This window comes from Mus musculus, chromosome 5, assembly GCF_000001635.26.
Source record: "Mus musculus strain C57BL/6J chromosome 5, GRCm38.p6 C57BL/6J".
Lineage (NCBI taxonomy): Eukaryota > Metazoa > Chordata > Mammalia > Rodentia > Muridae > Mus > Mus musculus.
In genome coordinates this window covers 3,089,397-3,095,503 of record NC_000071.6, presented here as the reverse complement: position 1 = coordinate 3,095,503, position 6,107 = coordinate 3,089,397, and the positions used below count along the sequence as shown (strand labels likewise).

At 43.0% G+C, this 6,107-nt stretch overlaps 1 pseudogene; it reads right to left on the bottom strand.

Moving 5' to 3' along the window:
- Positions 1-223: 223 nt before the first annotated feature.
- On the bottom strand, positions 224-5,324 carry Gm3053 (annotated as a pseudogene).
- Between the last annotated feature and the right edge of the window lie 783 nt (positions 5,325-6,107).

The following is a 6,107-nucleotide window of genomic DNA, read 5'->3' as shown; positions in this document are numbered from 1 at the left end:
TCTTAAGAGCCAAGAGTTGTAAATCAATTTTTATTTATAAGAAATATAATGTTTAAAAATCAGGCTTTAAAAGTACAGTTAATATAAATAGATGAAATAAAAAACTAAACATGAATACCAATAATAAGAACACACAACTTCCCAAAACCCTAAAAAAGAATAAAACAATAAACAATAAAAAGCAAAACTTCAACCAAAACTCTAACAGAAAATTATTGTCCATTAGCACCTTTTCACTGCATATTAAGTAGTACAGACCTACAGCCTGTGTCTCCTCTTGGACTGCTGTTGGTGGGGCAGTCACCTCAGTCCTCACTCAAGGGGTGTTACCAGAACAGAAAAGGGAATAACACCCTGAATCAGCTGGCTCACTGGCTTCCTGCTATTCACACTGCATAAATGTACTGAATGTAATAAGATTAATCCAAGGTTGTGGATGTTGGGGATGGAGTTCAGCAGGGGGCTCCTGAGGTGGAAACTCATTCTGCAGTAGGCTTTCTTCTTGGGCTGTGGAAATTTCAGCTCTTGCTGGAGTCTCTGAGTCCTAGGAGAGTAAGGAAGTTCTTAAGGCACAGGCTTGGTGGAGACCTAAATGTCAGCTCTCAGACTGCTGTCTCCCCCTACCTCAACAGGACAGTTAACACTGATCTATTAACTGAAACCATTGCTGTTATATACATGCAGGTCAAAATGTCAAACAACATTCACAAATACATGGGCTGACAAGATGCCACTCAGACTTCTTTCTGTGGAAACCAAGAATTGGGCAATAGGAAGAGACCTCATTGGATTACAAAAAGAAAGGAGAAGCCCTTATGCACCCCAGATTAATGACAATGACAATGAGGAGCACTCATTGGTATTTGCATTTTGATTTTAACCCTGCAAGGTTCTTCACACCTCAAGTCACATGACCCTTGCATGACCTCTGTCCCAGGACCTAGATGCTGCTCACAGCATAGCATCCCACGTATCATGAACACTTGCAAGAATGTGGCATGTTATTCATCTGTCACCCTTCCTAGACTTCAGATTAAAGCAGAGCAGCAAGGTACACTTGCCCAATGATTTAGTTCTCACAAGAGAATAACTTCCCAGAATATGTGTTTATAAAAAGAGCAATGAACAACTACATTCCATGAGGTGGGTGGCTGGTTGGGAGTGTGGATTAGAAAGGTGGTAGGGGAAAGCAAAGATGGACCTAATGGGCAAATGGTGTCAGACAGTATTAGCCTGACTGAGGTGCTTGTCCCTGCCTGAAGTTGTTGGGTCTCAAGGTTGCTAGACTGCTCCTGTTCCTCTTTACCATTCAAATTCATATCAACCAGACATTTCTGAATGAGGGCCCAATCAATCTGTACTTCCCTGCGCTCCCACTTCAGTGGGACAGGCATCTTCTTAGTTAGATTCTTCTCCATCATGAGCCGGCTATGTAGGTTTCTGGAAACACACTCTGCATAGTAAGATCCTGCAGCCTACTCCCATTCCTATGTACAGGCCCATTAAGCCCATCAGGATCCTGGTTCCCATGAAGACTTAATACAACACACCTCAATAAATCCGTGACAGCTAACAGCCATTTCAGGGAAGAAGAAATTATAGCTGCAGCCCATACACCAATAAGGGTCCATGTTTCTCCAAAAGAACGAGGCACTGGGGTAACATCAATTAGTGGAGTGCAAATACTATCAGGGTAAGTCAATAGAAATAGGGGGAGGGCATTCTATCCTTGTGTTATGTCTCACTCAGCTCTCTAAAACCCTCCCTGAGAACCAGACTCTCACTACTGCATAATAACCATGCACAATCACTCTTCTATTGAGAGCTTTCTAAGGATGCCTAGACAATGCTGGGAGGGGTAACAGTCTCTTACAGATTTATGAAACCTGAGTTTATTATCCCAAGGCACACTGATGGCTAAAAGCAGAATGGGTAGAACCAGACCTGCAGACTCTCCAGACCAGAAACCAAGGAAGGCAGAAATTGCCATTCCACAATTGATGGGCTCACTGACTGGTACTTACAAATAGAAGTTTATCTCCTTCTTGAGCTCATAGAATGGATTTATCTTCTGGAAGGGCTTGGTCCTAGGAAGACAGAACTCCATGAACATGGGCTTTTAGGAACACATTTCTCAGGCTGAGTGCTTGACTACCCCAGCCATGGAAAGCACATTCTGGATTCTATATACTGGGATGATCTTCAGCTTTGAATATTTGTTATCCTGGCCCAGGACAGCAGAAGCTAAGCATCAAGATGGAGGGTTCCCTGGCTCCCTGTGTTCACGCAGTAGGGTTGGATGTAGCAGTCTAACCAGCTATGCTCTCAAGAGCCTGGCCCCAGGTCTTTGCCCACCAGAAACCTGTGATTACATTTTTCCTGTTTTCACAACTGGGATGGTAAATCCTGAATAACTTATACCGTAGAAACAGACCTTACAGATAATTCTGGAGTTGTGATCAGACATCACCACAGCTTTATAATATGCCCAAGGGATACAAGTGTATGGACAATTGTGAGCACATAGGCAAAGAAGAGTGTCGAATAAAGTGGGAGCTCTGAGACTTCAGCACTAACATCACCTTGAAATGGTTATGAAGATAAATCCTCAAGCCAAAACACAGACCCCATAGGTTCCCAAGTTTGGAGGGAAAATTAAACATACAAAACTCATGCACATGTAGGTTCATGTGCACACACACAGAATCACAGACTTGAACACACACACACACACACACACACACACACACACACACACACACACATGGAAGAGAAAAGTAAACAGTGAGAGAATGAGAGACAGAGACAGAAACAGAGAGCACAATGAGATGCAAAAGAAATGTACGCAACATTACTGTCTTGCAGTATAAGGCACCCAGACAAAGAGGAACAGCAGTGAGCCTCAGGCTGTCTAGACACCCACCAAGAAGTAAAATGTGGAACCAGGCCCCTGTAGATACTAGGAGGAGCTTCCAAGCACTCAGTCACCTGCCAGGCAAGTATAAACACTCACCATAAACTCACATCACCTAGAACCTCTCAAAGCCACATCTTGTCTAGTGCTTTCCAAATGCATGCTGGGAACTCACTCTCCCACCGCCTCTATCCCTGAATTCTTCACTCAGAATACAAGTCCTTCTTTTCTACTGGAGAAAACAGAAGAGTCCATTTCTCATCTCCCTCCTGACCAAGCTTCAGGTTCTGCCTCTCCACTATGAAGCATTCATGGATATGAGGTTGGGCATAGAGATGATCTGGTGGTACAGCTTCATAGAACCCACCTCCTTCAAAGGATAAGATGAGGCTAACATTGAAGACCCCAGACTGACACAACAGGGTTTGGAGCAATGCATACCTCTTGTTCATGGATCCCTCTTTGAAAGCTATCAGGTGATCTCTCTGCTCATTTCTCTTCTGGGTAATGAGGTGCAGCTCTGTTGTCAGCCTCTCCTTTTCCTTTTTGAACTCATTCTCGCTTAGGTCAGGTGCAGTGGATGATGTCTGTCTGCGAGTCTGTAGGTAGAAGAACACAAGACTATTTCATGTGAGAATGCAAAGAGTGTAGGCAGACCACCAAGAAAGAGAACATGCCTGGAAACTAGTGACACCAGAAAGAGTGTGTCTGGGCTTCAGATGCCTCCACAGTGGGTCTCAGTTCTACCAGTACTCTAGAGAGACCAGGAGATGTAAACAGCCAGGTGCTTCCTCTGTCTCCCTAAACATGCTTGTTATTACCAGAGAGATGTCTCCCTAAACAAGCTTATTATTACCAGAGAGATGTCTCCCTAAACAAGCTTATTATTACCAGAGAGACAGCTTACTCAGGATGATTATCAACTGAACAGAGTGCAATTTGGCTTCAGAGCCAATAGTCCTGTAGTTTCACAAGTCAGATGGTAAAATCACTATTCTCAAGTGCTTGGAGATGCTCAGATCTCCTACCCAGTTATGCTAGGTGGGCTTCAAAGTCATGCAGTGGAAGAACATGGTCAAAATACTATCAATTCCTCCTACTGAAATATCAAACACCCAAGAAGTAGCAATATGATCCCATCTCTGTCTGGGTGTATCTACTCTGACAGGTCTGTGGTTACAGTATCGAAATGCCTGCCACTCACAAATGGTGATAAAGAAAGGTAAAGTGGGAACTGTCATGGAGAGGAGGTCAGAGTAGTTCTGAGAACATGAGGTCATGGCCTGGAGCACAATTCTCCCCATCATACTACTCCCAAATAGCCACTGAAGTTAAAGAACCATGAGAGTGAAATACAGTCATGCCCTTCCCTAAAAGGGCATAGGTTAGACACTCTGTGACTCCTGATGGTGTCATTGTGTCCACATGTAACACCCACAATACTCAGTGAATGTAAATTCTTGAAGTTCTTAGCATAAGAGTTTTGGCCTTACCAACTCCTGCTTAGGGGATGGAGAAAGTAATGTTCTGAAATCCTTGATGTTCAAGAATTTTGATAATTATGGAAATTCTTTTGCTACTCAGAGACTCCAGTTCTTGTGCTTCATTACTAGAAAGGCCATCTCAGGCCACCCCTGGGAACATTCACTTCCCAGGACTTACTCCACATTTTCCAAGTCCACCTCCTTCGTCCTTCATTACTCTCAGATGGAAGGTCAGCATCCTTCCTCCTCTATCTGGCCTCTCTCCTATCCACACTGGCTCTCCCAAAAAGATTGCTGAGTCAAGAAAACATGTCCACCAATGTAGTGGCTAGACACTGAGTGAATCCTAAGTGAGCTTGTTGCTACAACACTGGTGACATCACATGAGATGCCAAGAACTCTACAGGAGACAATAGATTTTCCAAGAAGGGATTGCTGATGTCACGGGCTATAGCCTTTTACTTCCTGCTAATGTTATCCCTATACTGACAGGAAGCTGAGGTGTATACCCGCCAGTATAGCTACAGCCATTTTGTTCTCTGTCCAGCCCCTATTTTAGATTTTTGCTGTAACATGCCTGGTAATCACTTAATAAAATAAAAATAACGACTCAGAGCAAGGGCATGGTGATCATATCCTGCTGTGTTCTGAATAACATTTGTTAATCTTACAATGTTCCACAAACAGATACCCTTTCCTGGGACACAGCCATTGAGCACATCCTCCTTCCAAAGCCAGGGTTTGTCCAGTCTTGATTGGCATTGCCTAAGTAATTCCTATGAATCTAACTGAGTGTTTCCTTTCCAAACCCTTCTCAGAAATGTCTCATCCTACCTTAAAATGTCCTCAATCAGCAAATGAGCCATTAAAAACTACCGAGAAATCACACCAGTTTGAATGTGCTCAGGTCTTGGGTGCTGAGCCATGGCCCCAGACATCTATCTTTGTTAACTTATAAAGAAAAACAAACAAACAAACAAACCAAATCAAATCAAATCAAAACAAAACCATAGGGAACACATATGAACTAGTCAGTTCTGATCAGGCCATTTTAGATATAACAGTGCATAGTGAGTCTGAATTGAATGGGTCCTATATAAAGCTTTATGGAACATTGTAAGATTAACTAATGTCATTCAGAACATAATAGGATGTGATCACCATGACCTTTGCTCTGAGTCAAGTTATTTTTCTATGTCAGTGATTGGCAGGCATATTACACCAACAATCTGAAATAGGGGCTGGACAGAGAACACAATGGCTGTAGCTATACTGGTGGGTACATGCCTCGGCATTAGAAAACCCAGGTCTCTGTGACTAGGGCTGTCCTAGCAGTCCTAGGAGGCCTCACTTGTAAGCTTAGCTATTGAAAAATGGAAGTAGGATTATCTGAGCAGAAGGTTAACCTGGCAAGCCAGGTAGAGGACAACATGGGATATGTGAGACCCTGTTTCAGAAAACAACACTGAAACACTGAAGGTCAACCTACCAATTCTTGTCTATTATAAAGAACTTACCTTTCTCTTTCTACAAGTCTTTCTTTCTCGGAAAATGGAGAAGTGAAAAAGATCTTTCTATTCTATGGCCCTTGTTCTCTCTTTCCCTAGGTCCACATTAAGAACAAATTAAAGTCGGTATCACCATCTGAACAAATGAGCAATGTCCACTGCTGCTAGCATGATACTGTGTCTATGACTATCTCTAGCTTC